This window comes from Amblyomma mixtum, chromosome 3 (genome assembly GCF_055824585.1).
Source record: "Amblyomma mixtum isolate Tamu chromosome 3, ASM5582458v1, whole genome shotgun sequence".
In the NCBI taxonomy this organism is placed as follows: domain Eukaryota; kingdom Metazoa; phylum Arthropoda; class Arachnida; order Ixodida; family Ixodidae; genus Amblyomma; species Amblyomma mixtum.
Genome location: NC_143014.1, coordinates 332948936 through 332970931, shown reverse-complemented (window position 1 = coordinate 332970931; position 21996 = coordinate 332948936). Strand labels below are relative to the sequence as shown.

General features: G+C 43.2%; 3 pseudogenes; all 3 read left to right on the top strand.

The window, feature by feature from the left end:
• Window positions 1-3021: 3021 nt before the first annotated feature.
• LOC149355982 (uncharacterized) lies at window positions 3022-8899 on the top strand (annotated as a pseudogene).
• A 504-nt stretch (window positions 8900-9403) lies between these two features.
• On the top strand, window positions 9404-14096 carry LOC149355981 (uncharacterized; annotated as a pseudogene).
• Window positions 14097-14599: 503 nt separating this feature from the next.
• LOC149355980 (uncharacterized) lies at window positions 14600-20144 on the top strand (annotated as a pseudogene).
• The last annotated feature ends 1852 nt before the right edge of the window (window positions 20145-21996 follow it).

Genomic DNA, 21996 nt, shown 5'->3' with positions numbered 1-21996 from the left:
GTTTATTTATGTTCTGGGGCCATTATGACAGCCCTGTCTTTTTTCTGCTCAGGAGAGCGGTTTCGCCGCTGCAAAGCAGGCAGATTGGGAGTTACCTCCATCACCTCGCAAGAGGTGCTGGACGATCACGGGGAAGCTGCGAATGTGTGGGTGTCAGGCCTCCCCCGAAGGGGGGAAGTCCTGCGGGATGCTGACCCGTGGGCCGCCACTCCCTGGCTTGGAGTTGGCAGAGCAGCCTTCGCTGTCCCTGCCTGGGGCATGGATGGCCCTGCCACAGGCATGGTGGAAGTGGCCTCGGCAGGTGCTGGAGTGCTCTGTGGTGCTACGCCCCTGTGCACCACATCAGCGAAGTTTGGTTTCGCTGTGAAGGAGAATGTGTTGGTAAGCGCAAAACACCTCCGCGCTTCTTTGAGTGAAATATTTTTCTTTGTCTTTATGGTGATTATCTCTTTTTCTTTCTTCCAGGACGGACACGCCCTGGAGTACGCAGCATGGTCTCCTTCGCAGTTTGCGCAGCGTAGGGCTGCGTCACATTCCTCAGAAGGGTGGCCCTTCGAAGTGCAATTCGCGCAAGTTTTACGGCCGCGGCAACTCTGTGAGCCGTGGCCAAACTTCTGACAATTGAAACATCGGCGGAGATTGGGTATGTAGTGCCTGACGTTGACTTTCAAGTATCCAACTTCGATCGTTTCGGGCAAGCTGCTGGTGTTAAATGTAAGGACCATGTGTTTAGTATCTATTTCCTTGTTATCCTTGTGGATTTTGATCCTGTGGACATCAATTAAATTTTGTTCGGAGAGACCTTGAAGCATTTCGATTTCTGTTAGGTGGATAAAGTCGGCCTCCGAGATAACGCCTTTGACTGTGTTGAGAGATCGGTGGGGAGTCACGGAGACAGAGATGTCTCCTATAGAAACAATGTTTGCGAGTTTCGAACACTGGATGCTCTCGCGTAGGTCAAGGAGTAGGTAACCACTGGCCATTTTTATACCTTGTAGCCAGGCCCTAAGGTATCTGTTAAGCATTTGGTAACAAGAAATGGGGATATGATTCGGGCTTGCTTTTCTTCACAGTTACTGTGTATTACATGAAATTTTGTGAAAGTTGGTTTATTTTTCGTGAAAAAGTCTGCTGCTTCGTTCCTCACTCTTTTGAGAGAGCGATCAGGTTTTGAAAGGGGGGGAGCCATAAAAAATTTAGTTTTTTCAGTCATGGTGCCAGCCACCCTCCATGGAGTCCAACAAGGGGACACGACAGGAACTTGAAAGCAAGTCCTGCCTACGCCAGCTGTACACCTTAACTATAATCAAATATGACGCAACTTAGGGTAGTTGGCCACACAAGGTTAACCTTCGCCGCCAGGAAAAAAAAAGGAAAAGCAAGAAGGGAGGAGGAGACAGGAGAGTTCTAAGAAAGAGATAGGAAAGTGAAAGATGGATGGGGAGGACAGGAAAAGGCGACTGCCAATTTCCCTTGGTCGGGTCAGGCCGGAGGTGCCGTCTACAGGAAGCTGGGGCCAAAGTGGTGTGTTGCCTCCGCCGAGGGGCCTGAAAAGTCCAAACGCTCTGCATTGGCTCAACCACCAGGATCCCCTTTTCCCCAGATACGGCGATTCCTCGTGCGACCAGGCACGGGTGTTCGGGTCCGTGGTGACGCACTGCTCACCATCATCCCCCAGCGGGGATGTCCCTGCGGATGCTCGGGATACACCGTGGTGTCGCCACTCACTAACGTCTGCATGCTGCAACGCCCTCTGTGAGGATTTATAAATTAGAGAAGGTTGCAAAACCAAATACTTTTGCTTTATAAGCAGCATACCGAAGAAGTGCATGTATGGCTGATTAAAAAGAAGGAGCACATTGGACACCATTTGATGCTCAAGCTATGCGGCAACAATGCGCAAGCAGTAAGGCCTCTGCAGATAATAGGGCGTTTCCGGCGCGCCCGCCGGAGACTGTGAAAGAAGTGATTTTTCTCAAGCATACCCAAAAGTGCACATTCCAGCACATTGTCATTGCAGTACCACAATACGTTCCAAGCAATAAAACAAAAAATTACCAGTAGATTTTTCATGGATGCTGAGGTTGACAATTTCTTGTGGAACTCCAAGAATTCCTTGATTCCATGTGGCACCTCAATGCAGTCATCTTCATCATCATCTAGAAAAGTCGTTTTTGCTTTCACCCACGAAGTTAAATAGTTCGGCTGAGACGAGTGCTCCAGCTGTCTCATGAGGATGGAGTGCAGCAGCTTCAGCACCTCAGAGTGAGGTGAATCTGAATGGATGTGACACATATACAAAATAGGGGTTGAAGTGCAGCAGTTTCATAATTTACAAAACACTGCAGTGAATTTTAAGATATTTGACAAGCTGAAATCCATGTGAGTATTTGAGCTTGACAACTGTTGCATTTACATAATGTTATGAACGCATTTCAAATTTGCATTGCAAGAAATTCAAATCTCGAATGAAGAGTTCACAGCAGCAATCTCTTCATCTTCGAAACCCTATCATACTGGCGGCATGCAGTGAAAACGCAACTCCCCGCGGCAAGCCGATTGACATTTCCAGCTGTGCCATTGTAGCTTGTGGCCACTGCACGTATCTGTTGGGCGCCCCGTACACCTTGGCTTTGAGCAATGTCCTTTACCGCTCCGACAGCAACACCTTGGCAATGTAGCCGTCCGGAGGTGTCCGGTGAGGTGCCTACATTGGTTCATGGCAACACAGCTTGCGTAGTAGGTAACCGCAAGTATATCTTACGGATCTCTAACCACTGGTCAGATTTGGGGGTCCTTGAATTAGGTACCATGGAAAGGCGTTGTAACCCCAACAGTGATGAGGTCTGGGCTCAGCATAATTTCCACACCATGTCTGCCATCAGGACCTGCATAAAAGTGTAGGGTGGTGTCCAGATAAACCCTCCTTTTGACAGTGGCATCTGCGACAACACAGTGTAGTACATGGAAACGACTACCTCAACTTGAGTGCACTCCCACATACTACAAAGCACTACCCCCATGGGCTGGAAAGGGCACGCAGCCTTCGTGTACAATGAAGAGCTATACATTTTCGGAGGGTGCCATACACAGCAGGCCACTTACTTTGCAGACATCCACAAGTACGACTGCAGGGATTTTTTTTTTCATCATTTAAATCGCTTTGTTGCCTTCGCATTTGTGTTTCTTTGATCCAGACTGGCCACGGGAGCTTGTGCGGAGTACCCTTGGTAAGCTATTGCCAGCATATTGGTTTAGAGAGCTGGTTCGCTGAAGCCTTAGCACATTTGTTCTTATGCTTTACTGAAAGCCACACTCATTCACTGCAGTCGCAATGTTCTGGTAAGATCCGTCATGTCAACTCCTTGGTTCAGTGCTGGGGAATGATAGCATCGCATGCGTGCCTTTCATCTCACTCATTTCTTTGATTGTTTGATGTCTTTCCGATTTTGTTCTTTGATCCAGGCTCACTGAAAAGGTCTTTGCAGACTGCCTCAGGTGAGTTCTTGCTGGCAAATTGGTTGGGAGAGCTGGTTCTCTTAAGCCTTGGTGCTTTTGCTCTTGTGTTTTTCAGAAGGTCACACTCGTTCACTGCAGTCACAACGTTCTGGTAAGATAAGACATGCCAGCTCCCTGATTCATGGCAGGGGATTGATGCCACTGCATGATCATCCCATCTCATTCATTATTTTGATTTCTTGATGTCTTCTTGCTTGTGCTTCTTTGGTGGAGATTCTCGGCGGGGCCTTATGCAGAGTGCCCGGGGTAAGTTTTAGCTGGCATTTTAGTTCCTAATGCATAAATTCATAACCAGAGAGATGGTTTGCTGAAGTCCTAGTGCAGTATTCTTGTTCTTGGTAGGAAGACTCTCTTGCTTGCCACAAGAGAGCCAGCCAGGCCAATACGGTATGATGCAGTGTGCCAGCACTCTTCCTTACCACAGTGAAATGATATCAATGCCAGCATGTTTTCTTTTGTTTTGGCAGGCAGCGGTTCCTGCGCCCTGTGTGTGGCTATGCCACAGCTGTTCATATTCACTTTAAGAATCATCAGAGGACACACAGCGGTGAGTGGCCTTTTCAGTACAGATTTTGCAGCAAGACCTTTTCTAGAAAGTTCATCCTAGAGGACCACCTTCCTGCCCTTGCAGGCGAAAAGCCATAAAAGTGCACACACTGCAGCAAGAGCTTCTGCCAGAAGGTCAACATGGTGAGGCACATTCGCATGCGCACAGGCAAGAGGACATTCGAGTGCACTCACTGCAGAAAGACCTTCACAAGAACATATCACCTGTCAATTCACCTTCACTCCCACATGCAGTTTAACTTCGCACCTACACACACCTCCACACCCACATCCAAGTATGTGAACAGTTGGTGACGTGTGGGATGTATGATTCTGTTTTTGTTTGGCAAAAACATGATGATCATGAAGCATGAAATGTGGAGCAAAATTAAGTTGTACGGCCACATGATGGCGTGTTCACTGTATCTAGGTACGTAAGTTAGGAACAATCACCACGCTGAGAATGAACAAGGACGACAAAAATGATTAGGCACACACTACCAATCGTCTTGCTTATCCTTGCTGCTTCGTAACGTTGCTATAAGTTGTTGCAATACAGGGATGTCTAAGCTCTTTTGTGTGAACCCAAGTTATTCAGGTAGATTCCCCATTATTCCCAGTTAATTCCCTGACTGATACCCAAATAATTGCTGCAGTTATCGTTTGAAATAGCTTCTCCAAAGGCACTGGCTCGAATTTTGCACGCACAAGAGCTTATGATGTTTGGAGTTTACGGAGCAGCACCCACCACTGGCTTACGCGTCTTCACCCTTTTCCCAGGGCTACACGGCAGCTTGCAAGCGCGAGCTGTGGCCAGAGTTGGCCGACCTCTTCAACACTGTGTCCCTCTGGTGCCAAAATGGTCAGTAAACATACCATATTGAAAACTTTCTTGTCTAGTAATGCATTTTGTAGCAGAAAAAGTGTGGGAATTGTATCACTCACGATTTTGAGTATATGAACAAGAAATTGTCAGTGAAACTAATGAGTTTAAATCTGTAGAATGCTCTGCATTTGGGAACTGTAGATCAAACTTTGTCCTAACGGTCACCTTAAGGGTCAAAGAAGTGCTGAGCTTGCACTCTCTTGTATGCAAGTTGAATGTAGTTGGAAGCATCAGAATAATTGCTTGTAAGGGCGGCGTTCAGATCCAGTGCCTTAAAGTCAGGTTACGTACGCAGCACAGGTACTTGAATTATAAAAGAAGCACTGCAACAATCCGGTTCCTTTCATGATCCTAATTTATCACTGGTGTCCTAATCCCTATGAGAACATCAGCATTAATTTCTTTGTTTATGGCTGATGTATTTTTTTTCTACTGGTCTCAATAATCTTGTCACAGTTCTCTTTGTGTTTGTGGACAGTCTAAAAGAGCAAAGCGCATAAGTAGCAATGACCAGAACATTCGGGCAGTGATAAGATATTACCTTTTTATCACAATATAGGCTTCTGTGCCATAGTCGATGAAAGGCAAGTTACTAGTCAGTGGATCACTTTTGACAAAGCCATTCCTCCTTTTCACTACAGTTCAATGTGTTCAAGAGTGTGTCTTTATTTGTTGTCATGTGCATTTGCACATTTGCTTACCACTGTAACAAATCTGAGGCAGTTTAGTTTTAAACTTGAGGTTTTATGTGATGGTTTGCCAAATGCTTGGAAAATGGGTATCTGATCCCACCTTGTGCAACAAAAAGTATACTTTGTGCCACAGCGCTATTCAGAAAAGTGCAACCTATGCACCATAACGTGTATCATCATCATCAACATTGTTTGCTTTAGCTACTTTGATTTGTTCAATCTCCGTTGATGTTTCCATGCACTCCAAATAAATGATCTCTTACATTATGTTCACTTTGCATTAAGACCAGCAGTTTCTGCTAGCATCTGCCACTTTTTTGCTGCTGGAACGCGCTTCAAAGTATTTGTAAGGTGCTGTTTGTATGCATTGCCCCATACCTGCTTTCGTTATCATTATTTCACACTGGTAGTGCAAATCAGAGAGTGCACTTATTTTTGACATATACTTCAAAATCAAATCCTGTGCCTCGCAATGTATTGATTTTTTCGGTATTTTATTGTGTGTGCTCACACATATTTACTAACTTTACACAAAGGATGCCTGAAAGAGTAACTGGAAAGTTTTATTAGAACATGTAAGTGATATTTACTTGAAAAAGGTCTTTAGCTATGAACTGTGGAGCTTCTTGATGCCACAGATGTGCTTTCGTGTGCACTGTTCAGCACCATGCCGACTTGTGAAAAGAAGATTTGTTTATGGTCTGGCTTTAATGCACTGACTGTGGCATCCTTTTTATGAAATACTAGAACACCTGCTTAAAAGACCTGCTTCATTTGTCTTCCTTTAAAAGTGCTCCCAAAAAATCTATAGGGCATATCCCTCATTTAGAAAACATGCTTTAATGCATTGTGCAGGCTCAGCCAATACTGGGAGTGCATTGAGCTCGTGACCTTCAAAGAAATCACAAGCAGGCAGGCAGGGTTCCTGTGCCCTGTGTTTGACTATGCCGCAGCTGTTTACATTCAATTTAAGAATGATGAGAAGACACAGCGGTGAGTGGCCTTTTCAGTGCAGACATTGCAGCAAGACCTTTTCTAGAAAGTTCATCCAGGAGGACCACATTCACACTCTTGCATGCGAAAAGCCATACAAATGCATACATTGCAGCAAGAGCTTTGGTCAGAAGATCAATATGGTGAGGCACAAGTTAGTGCTCTGGCACACATACTTGCAGTGTACATTCCAGTTGTGCATTCCAGTTGTGCATATATGCATGCAATGAAGTTCCACTGATACGGTTTCCTTCAGAATGCAGAAAACATTTTAGAGGCAAAGAAATATGGAATGCCTGCAAAAAACATGGGAGCCTATGGGCTTTGCATTGGAAGCATACATGCACAACATACTAGCTAGGAAAATGTACCAAGGTTCATGCGAGCTTGGCTTTCTTGTGTAGAGACGTGAAGAGCAGTGCACCGGTTTAGTTTGGGAACCGAAACTTTTATGTGACTCAACATCTTGCCCAGCATGTCAGTGATAACTGCTAGGTTTCTTTCAATATGTAATTAGCTATGATTTATTGCTTTCACAATAGCTTGTTAAGAGCGTCACACCTAAGAATAGTCTGCACTTCATGGGGCACCCATTTTTCCAAGAATTTCACACAAAGAACCCAAGCATCAGGCAAGGGGAAGGCTTGTAAATAGTGTAAAGCTAGTGAGTAGGCAAAAGCAGTGGGTCAAACTTTGCACCTACCTCAAGATAGGCAGACCACTAAGCCATTGCTATCTGATGCTATACTAGAATAAATTACTCGCAATTTATAGCCAAGTGTTTGTCAGTAAACTGCTTGATGAAAGAAATTAAATGCTTTTTATAGAAAAGTATGACAAAGCACGACAAAAACTGCGTAATGCAGAAGATACAGACCATTTGGAAGCGTCAACAGATCAGGGTATGTGCTTCTGGTTTCTTTATTTCGAGTAAATTTTTTTCTCATACTGAATGACACTTTGATAGAAAAAGGGCGAGGCAAACGACAAAGATTCTTGCTGCTGTCCAGCTCATATGATGATGACGAGACTGGAGCTCAGTGTTTTGACCTTCCGGAGCCACCTTTCCGTCTCCAAAGATAATGGTCATTTTGTTCTACTGTAACAATGGCACCAGTTATGGAAACTTTTGCAGGAGTCCGCAGAGGGGAGAAAGTGACAACACGGGTAAGTTCATAACACATCTATGAACGTTTGTCGTACCTCTTAAAATAAATTAAAATCAAATTGTTTTTACATTACATTCACTGAAGCCGGAAGTTAAAGAATATTATCCAGTGTTCTGCACACCCTTGATGGGACCAGCGATAAAAACACACGAAAACATGGAGGAGAAGTACACAGGACAATGCTGGACTAACAATCACATGTTATAGTTAATAGTACGCTGCTTAAGTACTCATGAAATACCAATACATGGATGAGTTCGATTCCATCCTTTCATTTCTACTTGTTTCGTAGATGTTCTGGTTCTTCGCAGTGTCCAAAGTAGACCCTGTAAGGCATTTCAGTTGTCTGTGTGTTTGAGCAGATGCAACATGTGCTCAGGACCAAGGAAAGCATTTTGCTTAAGCCTTTGTACCTGCACTTTGCAGGGAGCCATTCTTACTCAGTACAGCATAGCCAGCCAAGCCAATCTGGTAAGATCTTGTATGGCAACTCCGTGCTCCCTATTAGGGCAATGATGGCACACTGCAGGGATTTTTTTCATCATTTAAATCGTTTTGATGCCTTTGCATTTCTGTTTCTTTGATCGAGACGTGCCACGAGAGCTTGTGCGGAGTACCCTTGGTAAGCTATTGACGGCATATTAGTTAGGAGAGCTGGTTCACTGAAGCCTTAGCACATTTGTTCTTATGCTTTGCAGAAAGCCACACTCATTCACTGCAGTTGCAATGTTCTGGTAAGATCCGTCGTGTCAACTCCTTGGTTCAGTGCTGGGGAATGATAACACCACATACGTGTCTTTTATCTCATTCATTTCTTTGATTGTTTGATGTCGTTCCAATTTTGTTCTTTGATCCAGGCTCACTGCAAAGGTCTTTGCGGACTGCCTCAGGTGAGTTCTTGCTGGCAAATTGGTTGGAAGAGCTGGTTCGCTTAAGCCTTGGTGCTTTTGCTCTTGTGTTTTTCAGAAGGTCACACTCGTTCACTGCAGTCACAGCGTTCTGGTAAGATAAGACATGCCAGCTCCCTGATTCATGGCAGGGGATTGATGCCACTGCATGATCATCCCATCTCATTCATTATTTTGATTTCTTGATGTCTTCTTGCTTGTGCTTCTTTGGTGGAGATTCTCGGCGGGGCCTTATGCAGAGTGCCCAGGGTAAGTTTTAGCTGGCATTTTAGTTCCTAATGCATAAATTCATAACCAGAGAGATGGTTTGCTGAAGTCCTAGTGCAGTATTCTTGTTCTTGGTAGGAAGACTCTCTTGCTTGCCACAAGAGAGCCAGCCAGGCCAATACGGTATGATGCAGTGTGCCAGCACTCTTCCTTACCACAGTGAAATGATATCAATGCCAGCATGTTTTCTTTTGTTTTGGCAGGCAGCGGTTCCTGCGCCCTGTGTGTGGCTATGCCACAGCTGTTCATATTCACTTTAAGAATCATCAGAGGACACACAGCGGTGAGTGGCCTTTTCAGTACAGATTTTGCAGCAAGACCTTTTCTAGAAAGTTCATCCTAGAGGACCACCTTCCTGCCCTTGCAGGCGAAAAGCCATAAAAGTGCACACACTGCAGCAAGAGCTTCTGCCAGAAGGTCAACATGGTGAGGCACATTCGCATGCGCACAGGCAAGAGGACATTCGAGTGCACTCACTGCAGAAAGACCTTCACAAGAACATATCACCTGTCAATTCACCTTCACACCCACATGCAGTTTAACTTCGCACCTACACACACCTCCACACCCACATCCAAGTATGTGAACAGTTGGTGACGTGTGGGATGTATGATTCTGTTTTTGTTTGGCAAAAACATGATGATCATGAAGCATGAAATGTGGAGCAAAATTAAGTTGTACGGCCACATGATGGCGTGTTCACTGTATCTAGGTACGTAAGTTAGGAACAATCACCACGCTGAGAATGAACAAGGACGACAAAAATGATTAGGCACACACTACCAATCGTCTTGCTTATCCTTGCTGCTTCGTAACGTTGCTATAAGTTGTTGCAATACAGGGATGTCTAAGCTCTTTTGTGTGAACCCAAGTTATTCAGGTAGATTCCCCATTATTCCCAGTTAATTCCCTGACTGATACCCAAATAATTGCTGCAGTTATCGTTTGAAATAGCTTCTCCAAAGGCACTGGCTCGAATTTTGCACGCACAAGAGCTTATGATGTTTGGAGTTTACGGAGCAGCACCCACCACTGGCTTACGCGTCTTCACCCTTTTCCCAGGGCTACACGGCAGCTTGCAAGCGCGAGCTGTGGCCAGAGTTGGCCGACCTCTTCAACACTGTGTCCCTCTGGTGCCAAAATGGTCAGTAAACATACCATATTGAAAACTTTCTTGTCTAGTAATGCATTTTGTAGCAGAAAAAGTGTGGGAATTGTATCACTCACGATTTTGAGTATATGAACAAGAAATTGTCAGTGAAACTAATGAGTTTAAATCTGTAGAATGCTCTGCATTTGGGAACTGTAGATCAAACTTTGTCCTAACGGTCACCTTAAGGGTCAAAGAAGTGCTGAGCTTGCACTCTCTTGTATGCAAGTTGAATGTAGTTGGAAGCATCAGAATAATTGCTTGTAAGGGCGGCGTTCAGATCCAGTGCCTTAAAGTCAGGTTACATACGCAGCACAGGTACTCGAATTATAAAAGAAGCACTGCAACAATCCAGTTCCTTTCATGATCCTAATTTATCACTGGTGTCCTAATCCCTATGAGAACATCAGCATTAATTTCTTTGTTTATGGCTGATGTATTTTTTTTCTACTGGTCTCAATAATCTTGTCACAGTTCTCTTTGTGTTTGTGGACAGTCTAAAAGAGCAAAGCGCATAAGTAGCAATAACCAGAACATTCGGGCAGTGATAAGATATTACCTTTTTATCACAATATAGGCTTCTGTGCCATAGTCGATGAAAGGCAAGTTACTAGTCAGTGGATCACTTTTGACAAAGCCATTCCTCCTTTTCACTACAGTTCAATGTGTTCAAGAGTGTGTCTTTATTTGTTGTCATGTGCATTTGCACATTTGCTTACCACTGTAACAAATCTGAGGCAGTTTAGTTTTAAACTTGAGGTTTTATGTGATGGTTTGCCAAATGCTTGGAAAATGGGTATCTGATCCCACCTTGTGTAACAAAAAGTATACTTTGTGCCACAGCGCTATTCAGAAAAGTGCAACCTATGCACCATAACGTGTATCATCATCATCAACATTGTTTGCTTTAGCTACTTTGATTTGTTCAATCTCCGTTGATGTTTCCATGCACTCCAAATAAATGATCTCTTACATTATGTTCACTTTGCATTAAGACCAGCAGTTTCTGCTAGCATCTGCCACTTTTTTGCTGCTGGAACGCGCTTCAAAGTATTTGTAAGGTGCTGTTTGTATGCATTGCCCCATACCTGCTTTCGTTATCATTATTTCACACTGGTAGTGCAAATCAGAGAGTGCACTTATTTTTGACATATACTTCAAAATCAAATCCTGTGCCTCGCAATGTATTGATTTTTTCGGTATTTTATTGTGTGTGCTCACACATATTTACTAACTTTACACAAAGGATGCCTGAAAGAGTAACTGGAAAGTTTTATTAGAACATGTAAGTGATATTTACTTGAAAAAGGTCTTTAGCTATGAACTGTGGAGCTTCTTGATGCCACAGATGTGCTTTCGTGTGCACTGTTCAGCACCATGCCGACTTGTGAAAAGAAGATTTGTTTATGGTCTGGCTTTAATGCACTGACTGTGGCATCCTTTTTATGAAATACTAGAACACCTGCTTAAAAGACCTGCTCCATTTGTCTTCCTTTAAAAGTGCTCCCAAAAAATCAATAGGGCATATCCCTCATTTAGAAAACATGCTTTAATGCATTGTGCAGGCTCAGCCAATACTGGGAGTGCATTGAGCTCGTGACCTTCAAAGAAATCACAAGCAGGCAGGCAGGGTTCCTGTGCCCTGTGTTTGACTATGCCGCAGCTGTTTACATTCAATTTAAGAATGATGAGAAGACACAGCGGTGAGTGGCCTTTTAAGTGCAGACATTGCAGCAAGACCTTTTCTAGAAAGTTCATCCAGGAGGACCACATTCACACTCTTGCACGCGAAAAGCCATACAAATGCATACATTGCAGCAAGAGCTTTGGTCAGAAGATCAATATGGTGAGGCACAAGTTAGTGCTCTGGCACACATACTTGCAGTGTACATTCCAGTTGTGCATTCCAGTTGTGCATATATGCATGCAATGAAGTTCCACTGATACGGTTTCCTTCAGAATGCAGAAAACATTTTAGAGGCAAAGAAATATGGAATGCCTGCAAAAAACATGGGAGCCTATGGGCTTTGCATTGGAAGCATACATGCACAACATACTAGCTAGGAAAATGCACCAAGGTTCATGCGAGCTTGGCTTTCTTGTGTAGAGACGTGAAGAGCAGTGCACCGGTTTAGTTTGGGAACCGAAACTTTTATGTGACTCAACATCTTGCCCAGCATGTCAGTGATAACTGCTAGGTTTCTTTCAATATGTAATTAGCTATGATTTATTGCTTTCACAATAGCTTGTTAAGAGCGTCACACCTAAGAATAGTCTGCACTTCATGGGGCACCCATTTTTCCAAGAATTTCACACAAAGAACCCAAGCATCAGGCAAGGGGAAGGCTTGTAAATAGTGTAAAGCTAGTGAGTAGGCAAAAGCAGTGGGTCAAACTTTGCACCTACCTCAAGATAGGCAGACCACTAAGCCATTGCTATCTGATGCTATACTAGAATAAATTACTCGCAATTTATAGCCAAGTGTTTGTCAGTAAACTGCTTGATGAAAGAAATTAAATGCTTTCTATAGAAAAGTATGACAAAGCACGACAAAAACTGCGTAATGCAGAAGATACAGACCATTTGGAAGCGTCAACAGATCAGGGTATGTGCTTCTGGTTTCTTTATTTCGAGTAAATTTTTTTCTCATACTGAATGACACTTTGATAGAAAAAGGGCGAGGCAAACGACAAAGATTCTTGCTGCTGTCCAGCTCATATGATGATGACGAGACTGGAGCTCAGTGTTTTGTCCTTCCGGAGCCACCTTTCCGTCTCCAAAGATAATGGTTATTTTGTTCTACTGTAACAATGGCACCAGTTATGGAAACTTTTGCAGGAGTCCGCAGAGGGGAGAAAGTGACAACACGGGTAAGTTCATAACACATCTATGAACGTTTGTCGTATCTCTTAAAATAAATTAAAATCAAATTGTTTTTACATTACATTCACTGAAGCCGGAAGTTAAAGAATATTATCCAGTGTTCTGCACACCCTTGACGGGACCAGCGATAAAAACACACGAAAACATGGAGGAGAAGTACACAGGACAATGCTGGACTAACAATCACATGTTATAGTTAATAGTACGCTGCTTAAGTACTCATGAAATACCAATACATGGATGAGTTCGATTCCATCCTTTCATTTCTACTTGTTTCGTAGATGTTCTGGTTCTTCGCAGTGTCCAAAGTAGACCCTGTAAGGCATTTCAGTTGTCTTTGTGTTTGAGCAGATGCAACATGTGCTCAGGACCAAGGAAAGCATTTTGCTTAAGCCTTTGTACCTGCACTTTGCAGGGAGCCATTCTTACTCAGTACAGCATAGCCAGCCAAGCCAATCTGGTAAGATCTTGTATGGCAACTCCGTGCTCCCTATTAGGGCAATGATGGCACACTGCAGGGATTTTTTTCATCATTTAAATCGTTTTGATGCCTTTGCATTTCTGTTTCTTTGATCGAGACGTGCCACGAGAGCTTGTGCGGAGTACCCTTGGTAAGCTATTGACGGCATATTAGTTTGGAGAGCTGGTTCACTGAAGCCTTAGCACATTTGTTCTTATGCTTTGCAGAAAGCCACACTCATTCACTGCAGTTGCAATGTTCTGGTAAGATCCGTCGTGTCAACTCCTTGGTTCAGTGCTGGGGAATGATAACACCACATACGTGTCTTTTATCTCATTCATTTCTTTGATTGTTTGATGTCGTTCCAATTTTGTTCTTTGATCCAGGCTCACCGCAAAGGTCTTTGCGGACTGCCTCAGGTGAGTTCTTGCTGGCAAATTGGTTGGAAGAGCTGGTTCGCTTAAGCCTTGGTGCTTTTGCTCTTGTGTTTTTCAGAAGGTCACACTCGTTCACTGCAGTCACAGCGTTCTGGTAAGATAAGACATGCCAGCTCCCTGATTCATGGCAGGGGATTGATGCCACTGCATGATCATCCCATCTCATTCATTATTTTGATTTCTTGATGTCTTCTTGCTTGTGCTTCTTTGGTGGAGATTCTCGGCGGGGCCTTATGCAGAGTGCCCGGGGTAAGTTTTGCTGGCATTTTAGTTCCTAATGCATAAATTCATAACCAGAGAGATGGTTTGCTGAAGTCCTAGTGCAGTATTCTTGTTCTTGGTAGGAAGACTCTCTTGCTTGCCACAAGAGAGCCAGCCAGGCCAATACGGTATGATGCAGTGTGCCAGCACTCTTCCTTACCACAGTGAAATGATATCAATGCCAGCATGTTTTCTTTTGTTTTGGCAGGCAGCGGTTCCTGCGCCCTGTGTGTGGCTATGCCACAGCTGTTCATATTCACTTTAAGAATCATCAGAGGACACACAGCGGTGAGTGGCCTTTTCAGTACAGATTTTGCAGCAAGACCTTTTCTAGAAAGTTCATCCTAGAGGACCACCTTCCTGCCCTTGCAGGCGAAAAGCCATAAAAGTGCACACACTGCAGCAAGAGCTTCTGCCAGAAGGTCAACATGGTGAGGCACATTCGCATGCGCACAGGCAAGAGGACATTCGAGTGCACTCACTGCAGAAAGACCTTCACAAGAACATATCACCTGTCAATTCACCTTCACACCCACATGCAGTTTAACTTCGCACCTACACACACCTCCACACCCACATCCAAGTATGTGAACAGTTGGTGACGTGTGGGATGTATGATTCTGTTTTTGTTTGGCAAAAACATGATGATCATGAAGCATGAAATGTGGAGCAAAATTAAGTTGTACGGCCACATGATGGCGTGTTCACTGTATCTAGGTACGTAAGTTAGGAACAATCACCACGCTGAGAATGAACAAGGACGACAAAAATGATTAGGCACACACTACCAATCGTCTTGCTTATCCTTGCTGCTTCGTAACGTTGCTATAAGTTGTTGCAATACAGGGATGTCTAAGCTCTTTTGTGTGAACCCAAGTTATTCAGGTAGATTCCCCATTATTCCCAGTTAATTCCCTGACTGATACCCAAATAATTGCTGCAGTTATCGTTTGAAATAGCTTCTCCAAAGGCACTGGCTCGAATTTTGCACGCACAAGAGCTTATGATGTTTGGAGTTTACGGAGCAGCACCCACCACTGGCTTACGCGTCTTCACCCTTTTCCCAGGGCTACACGGCAGCTTGCAAGCGTGAGCTGTGGCCAGAGTTGGCCGACCTCTTCAACACTGTGTCCCTCTGGTGCCAAAATGGTCAGTAAACATACCATATTGAAAACTTTCTTGTCTAGTAATGCATTTTGTAGCAGAAAAAGTGTGGGAATTGTATCACTCACGATTTTGAGTATATGAACAAGAAATTGTCAGTGAAACTAATGAGTTTAAATCTGTAGAATGCTCTGCATTTGGGAACTGTAGATCAAACTTTGTCCTAACGGTCACCTTAAAGGTGCACTGAAGAGGATTCTGAACTTGTCTTTTTGCCGCGGGAACTCGATCTACACGTTCCTAGCATTCTTAGAAACTGCAACTTATTGCCCTGTATGGCCGATTTCCCCAATTAAATCGAATTAACGTCCGGCTCCCGCCCTTTTTTTTTGAATTCTGCCTCGTACGATGGGCGGAGTCGGCCAACGCGTGAAGTTCCTTTCAGCCAGCTCCGTGGAGGCTTTGCTTTCGCTAAATTTTGTTTTTTAGGTTTCCATGAATAAATAGTTTCATTCGCAGATAATATAGCCGCAAAATAAGCCCGCAGAAATAAAAATACGCGCGGACTATTTGCTACTACGGACTACTACGTATTACTCCGCCGATGGCAGAGCGGCAAGCCGCCACGGGACTGGGTGAAAGGCACTCCACGCGTTGGTCGACTCCGCCCACCGTACGAGGCAGAATTCAAAAAAAAAGGCGGGAGCCGGGCGTTAATTCGATTTAATTAGGGAAATTGGCCACACAGGGCAATAAGTCGCAGCTTCTAAGAATGCCAGGAACGTGTAGATCGAGTTCCCGCGGCAAGAAGACAAGTTCAGATTCCTCTTCAGTGCACCTTTAAGGGTCAAAGAAGTGCTGAGCTTGCACTCTCTTGTATGCAAGTTGAATGTAGTTGGAAGCATCAGAATAATTGCTTGTAAGGGCGGCGTTCAGATCCAGTGCCTTAAAGTCAGGTTACATACGCAGCACAGGTACTCGAATTATAAAAGAAGCACTGCAACAATCCAGTTCCTTTCATGATCCTAATTTATCACTGGTGTCCTAATCCCTATGAGAACATCAGCATTAATTTCTTTGTTTATGGCTGATGTATTTTTTTTCTACTGGTCTCAATAATCTTGTCACAGTTCTCTTTGTGTTTGTGGACAGTCTAAAAGAGCAAAGCGCATAAGTAGCAATAACCAGAACATTCGGGCAGTGATAAGATATTACCTTTTTATCACAATATAGGCTTCTGTGCCATAGTCGATGAAAGGCAAGTTACTAGTCAGTGGATCACTTTTGACAAAGCCATTCCTCCTTTTCACTACAGTTCAATGTGTTCAAGAGTGTGTCTTTATTTGTTGTCATGTGCATTTGCACATTTGCTTACCACTGTAACAAATCTGAGGCAGTTTAGTTTTAAACTTGAGGTTTTATGTGATGGTTTGCCAAATGCTTGGAAAATGGGTATCTGATCCCACCTTGTGTAACAAAAAGTATACTTTGTGCCACAGCGCTATTCAGAAAAGTGCAACCTATGCACCATAACGTGTATCATCATCATCAACATTGTTTGCTTTAGCTACTTTGATTTGTTCAATCTCCGTTGATGTTTCCATGCACTCCAAATAAATGATCTCTTACATTATGTTCACTTTGGTTTGGTTTGGTTTTATGGGGTTTAACGTCCCAAAGCGACTAAGGCTATGAGAGACGCCGTAGTGGAGGGCTCCGGAAATTTCGACCACCTGGGGTTCTTTAACGTGCACTGACATCGCACAGTACACGGGCCTCGAATTTCTCCTCCAAAGAAATTCAACCGCCGCGGCCGGGATCGAACCCGCGTCTTTCGGGACAGCAGCCGAGCACCATAGCCACTGAGCCACCGCGGCGGCATGTTCACTTTGCATTAAGACCAGCAGTTTCTGCTAGCATCTGCCACTTTTTTGCTGCTGGAACGCGCTTCAAAGTATTTGTAAGGTGCTGTTTGTATGCATTGCCCCATACCTGCTTTCGTTATCATTATTTCACACTGGTAGTGCAAATCAGAGAGTGCACTTATTTTTGACATATACTTCAAAATCAAATCCTGTGCCTCGCAATTTATTGATTTTTTCGGTATTTTATTGTGTGTGCTCACACATATTTACTAACTTTACACAAAGGATGCCTGAAAGAGTAACTGGAAAGTTTTATTAGAACATGTAAGTGATATTTACTTGAAAAAGGTCTTTAGCTATGAACTGTGGAGCTTCTTGATGCCACAGATGTGCTTTCGTGTGCACTGTTCAGCACCATGCCGACTTGTGAAAAGAAGATTTGTTTATGGTCTGGCTTTAATGCACTGACTGTGGCATCCTTTTTATGAAATACTAGAACACCTGCTTAAAAGACCTGCTTCATTTGTCTTCCTTTAAAAGTGCTTCCAAAAAATCAATAGGGCATATCCCTCATTTAGAAAACATGCTTTAATGCATTGTGCAGGCTCAGCCAATACTGGGAGTGCATTGAGCTCGTGACCTTCAAAGAAATCACAAGCAGGCAGGCAGGGTTCCTGTGCCCTGTGTTTGACTATGCCGCAGCTGTTTACATTCAATTTAAGAATGATGAGAAGACACAGCGGTGAGTGGCCTTTTCAGTGCAGACATTGCAGCAAGACCTTTTCTAGAAAGTTCATCCAGGAGGACCACATTCACACTCTTGCATGCGAAAAGCCATACAAATGCATACACTGCAGCAAGAGCTTTGGTCAGAAGATCAATATGGTGAGGCACAAGTTAGTGCTCTGGCACACATACTTGCAGTGTACATTCCAGTTGTGCATTCCAGTTGTGCATATATGCATGCAATGAAGTTCCACTGATACGGTTTCCTTCAGAATGCAGAAAACATTTTAGAGGCAAAGAAATATGGAATGCCTGCAAAAAACATGGGAGCCTATGGGCTTTGCATTGGAAGCATACATGCACAACATACTAGCTAGGAAAATGCACCAAGGTTCATGCGAGCTTGGCTTTCTTGTGTAGAGACGTGAAGAGCAGTGCACCGGTTTAGTTTGGGAACCGAAACTTTTATGTGACTCAACATCTTGCCCAGCATGTCAGTAATAACTGCTAGGTTTCTTTCAATATGTAATTAGCTATGATTTATTGCTTTCACAATAGCTTGTTAAGAGCGTCACTCCTAAGAATAGTCTGCACTTCATGGGGCACCCATTTTTCCAAGAATTTCACACAAAGAACCCAAGCATCAGGCAAGGGGAAGGCTTGTAAATAGTGTAAAGCTAGTGAGTAGGCAAAAGCAGTGGGTCAAACTTTGCACCTACCTCAAGATAGGCAGACCACTAAGCCATTGCTATCTGATGCTATACTAGAATAAATTACTCGCAATTTATAGCCAAGTGTTTGTCAGTAAACTGCTTGATGAAAGAAATTAAATGCTTTCTATAGAAAAGTATGACAAAGCACGACAAAAACTGCGTAATGCAGAAGATACAGACCATTTGGAAGCGTCAACAGATCAGGGTATGTGCTTCTGGTTTCTTTATTTCGAGTAAATTTTTTTCTCATACTGAATGACACTTTGATAGAAAAAGGGCGAGGCAAACGACAAAGATTCTTGCTGCTGTCCAGCTCATATGATGATGACGAGACTGGAGCTCAGTGTTTTGTCCTTCCGGAGCCACCTTTCCGTCTCCAAAGATAATGGTTATTTTGTTCTACTGTAACAATGGCACCAGTTATGAAAACTTTTGCAGGAGTCCGCAGAGGGGAGAAAGTGACAACACGGGTAAGTTCATAACACATCTATGAACGTTTGTCGTATCTCTTAAAATAAATTAAAATCAAATTGTTTTTACATTACATTCACTGAAGCCGGAAGTTAAAGAATATTATCCAGTGTTCGCACACCCTTGACGGGACCAGCGATAAAAACACACGAAAACATGGAGGAGAAGTACACAGGACAATGCTGGACTAACAATCACATGTTATAGTTAATAGTACGCTGCTTAAGTACTCATGAAATACCAATACATGGATGAGTTCGATTCCATCCTTTCATTTCTACTTGTTTCGTAGATGTTCTGGTTCTTCGCAGTGTCCAAAGTAGACCCTGTAAGGCATTTCAGTTGTCTTTGTGTTTGAGCAGATGCAACATGTGCTCAGGACCAAGGAAAGCATTTTGCTTAAGCCTTTGTACCTGCACTTTGCAGGGAGCCATTCTTACTCAGTACAGCATAGCCAGCCAAGCCAATCTGGTAAGATCTTGTATGGCAACTCCGTGCTCCCTATTAGGGCAATGATGGCACACTGCAGGGATTTTTTTCATCATTTAAATCGTTTTGATGCCTTTGCATTTCTGTTTCTTTGATCGAGACCTGCCACGGGAGCTTTTGCGGAGTACCCTTGGTAAGCTATTAACGGCATATTAGTTTGGAGAGCTGGTTCACTGAAGCCTTAGCACATTTGTTCTTATGCTTTGCAGAAAGCCACACTCATTCACTCCAGTTGCAATTTTCTGGTAAGATCTGTCGTGTCGACTCCTTGGTTCAGTGCTGGGGAATGATAACACCACATACGTGTCTTTTATCTCATTCATTTCTTTGATTGTTTGATGTCGTTCCAATTTTGTTCTTTCATCCAGGCTCACCGCAAAGGGCTTTGCGGACTGCCTCAGGTAAGTTCTTGCTGGCAAATTGGTTGGAAGAGCTGGTTCGCTTAAGCCTTGGTGCTTTTGCTCTTGTGTTTTTCAGAAGGTCACACTCGTTCACTGCAGTCACAGCGTTCTGGTAAGATAAGACATGCCAGCTCCCTGATTCATGGCAGGGGATTGATGCCACTGCATGATCATCCCATCTCATTCATTATTTTGATTTCTTGATGGCTTGCTTGTGCTTCTTTGGTGGAGATTCTCTGCAGGGCCTTATGCACTAGGAACTAAAATGCCAGCTAAAACTTACCCTGGGCACTCTGCATAAGTTCATAACCAGAGAGATGGTTTGCTGAAGTCCTAGTGCAGTATCCTTGTTCTTGGTAGGAAGACTCTCTTGCTTGCCACAAGACAGCCAGCCAGGCCAATACAGTATGATGCAGTGTGCCAGCACCCTTCCTTACCACAGTGAAATGATATCAATGCCAGCATGTTTTCTTTTGTTTATCCCATTGAATTGTTGCATTTATTCTTTCAGTTTGGGTTGCATCCACAGTCCCACCACAGGGAGTTGCACAGAGTGCACGAGGTAAGCATTGAGAGTAATGTCTAACAGTTCAGCCGTATGTCTGGAATGCATGTAGAGATCTGGTTCATTGTTGCTGTACAATTTTCTTTTTAAGGAAACTGCACACATGAACTGATGGCTGGAGCTCAATTTCTTGGTAATGCAATGCTTCAAATATCTGACCCCATTTACTTTGGATTCTTTGGAAATAGACCAGTTTATTTTTCTTTCAGACGACACATTAAGAGACCCTTTAACCAATGTTTCATCTGAAGAAGGTAAGATGTGCACCCTAAGCACTGAATATCTGCACTGCTTTAATTAGTATTTAATGCCTTGGTAAAAGAACTTGCATGATATATGTTTGCTCTATTTTATGCACAAGTCAGCATTATAAAAATGGTGTGGAGTTTGTTTTAAATTGCATCCTGCCATATTGTATTGAGATGCTCACTTGCCAATGCCAAAATTTGTATAGGTCCTGGTTAAATCAGACTCACTGCAGGAAGTCAAATGTTACTTTTAGCAGAAATCAATCTTCTCTGATATTGCATTATTTCCTTTGTTCAAACTGATAATAGAGTGCTTGCTTTCTGCCTATTTCTTATACTTTCAAGATATGATCATGAAAGCTTGGCAGCCGTGATCAGGACTGAAATATCAAGTGAAGGCATTTAAATTGTGCATGTTCCCTGCTCTATTGAAGCAGTTCATTTAAGTGGCCTGTGCAAGATTTTTTTTGCTAATAGTTGATAGTGTAACTTTAATGTTTTCACTTTTAGTAAATTCAATTTTCAGTTTAGGAGTTTCATAGGCCTTGTTTAAAATGTTTAATCTGTTGAAAAGTTTAAAACTGAGAGCGAGTTCCTCCTGACAATTTTCCTAATCACTTCAAGCAAATTACCTAATGGCTTTATCACTTTTTTGGGCTGATTAGATTTTGATCTCAGTGAGGCATTACTTACGAGATGAAAGTAGTAAATTTAGTTGATGTGAAAAAGTACATATAGCTGTCGGTAGATCATAATAGTTCATACAAAGCTGTCTTCAGAATTATTCTTATAGTTGAGTAAAAAGAAATCGTAGCCTTAAAGTTTTGGTATGTTTTATTTGTATTTCAGTTCTTCTTTTTCAGTGGCAACACATATAGAATTCTAAAAGAAATAGCATTTATAAAAGCACTGAATGAGGTCATAATTTCATTATTTGTTCAGGTGAGGTTGATGTTGAGGAGCCTGCATGGCACAGTTACCCTTTGATGACTGTAAATGATGTGGAGGAAGCAGAGAGGAACCTGAAAAACTCTGAGGCAGCTCGCAAGCAACTGGTAAGCAGGGCATGGATTCTCTAATATTGCACAAGGTAATGCTTGGCTACTTTGCAACAGCGCAAGGATCTCTCACACATCGGTGGCACCACTGTGCGCAATAATACAGCCAATATGCTGAAGCACCTTCTCCATGACTCCGTGGGTGTTAACTACAGTTTGTACGGACAGAAGGAGAAGAAGGCTTT